This window comes from Microtus ochrogaster, unplaced genomic scaffold (assembly GCF_000317375.1).
Source record: "Microtus ochrogaster isolate Prairie Vole_2 unplaced genomic scaffold, MicOch1.0 UNK221, whole genome shotgun sequence".
Classification (NCBI taxonomy): Eukaryota; Metazoa; Chordata; class Mammalia; order Rodentia; family Cricetidae; genus Microtus; species Microtus ochrogaster.
This window is the reverse complement of record NW_004949319.1, coordinates 57,836-59,027: the sequence shown is the minus strand read 5'-3', so window position 1 is coordinate 59,027 and position 1,192 is coordinate 57,836. Positions and strand designations below refer to the sequence as shown.

The 1,192-nt window shown below is 36.3% G+C and overlaps 1 pseudogene; it reads right to left on the bottom strand.

The window, feature by feature from the left end:
• Nucleotides 1–633: 633 nt before the first annotated feature.
• The window catches only part of LOC101984648, a 1,280-nt pseudogene continuing 721 nt past the window's right edge, over nt 634–1,192 (bottom strand).

The window sequence follows — 1,192 nt, the reverse complement described above, 5'->3', positions numbered from 1 at the left end:
TTGTATATATTTCTTTAATTTTTTTGGGTAGATGACTAAAATTGTCAAGAGTGGGTACTAGGGAGGCCCTTAACTTAGGCCTGGCCGCTTGACCAGGGGATTATTTCCTAAATAGTCCTTTTAGACTACACAGATTGAATGACCTCATAGAAGTTCTGCTATCTCAACACTTAAGAATCCAGGGAGATTTCAGAACCAAAGGAGACAATAACAGTCATGAATTGAGATATGCTACATGCATGACCACTTGAGAAAGCTCTGATCTAGACACAACACCACTTTAAGCAACACAAGACTCAGATTCAATCTGGTGGCTTAATGGGATGTTGGGGGATAGTAGAGATTTATGTCACATGGTTTGATACTTCATTTTATAATAGGATAATAAAATTGAAGAAGCAGCAAATGTAATAGGTACCAATAATTTGTCCTTAACCTTAAATTCCACTTGCGATAATCAAAATCATAATTTAAAAGATTATTACCATTTTATAGTTATTAACCATGTATCAATGAAATTGGTAAACAGACATTTTAAAGACAATTCTATGTAACTTCCATGAATTTTAGAGTGTTTATAGTCTATAGAAAAAGGACAAATGTGATTAGTTTAGCCACTTGTAAGTTAATATTCTAAAAATGTAAAATCATAAAATATATACTGAAATTCATAGGATAGTATTGTAATCTCTTCATAGCATTTCTAATCTCTTTGTTTCTTAAAGTGTAAATGGCTGGGTTCAGGAGAGGTGTGATGACAGCATAAAACACTGCCAGAAACTTGTCCACCCAGGTTATGCTGACTGGCCACAGGTAGATGAAGATGCAGGGACCCAAAAATAATTTGACCACAGTGATATGAGCATTGTAAGTAGAGAGAGCTTTGGATGCCCCATCCTTAGAGTGAAGGCAGAAGTAATCAGAAAAAGAGAATAGGAGATCAACAACAGAATGAAGCATATGGTTGCTAGCACTCCACTGTTTGCATTTATCAAAAATCTCTAGAACATAGATGTCCATGCTGGCTAACTTGATGACAAATGGAACAGCACATAAAAAAAAAAACTGTCCAACAATGAGGACTACTGAGAACTCAAGAACAATGGCAATGGGTTTCTGATCCTACTGCACGTACTGGCTTTGTAGGAGCCTAGGCAGTTTGGATGCTCAACTTACTAGACCTGGATGGAGG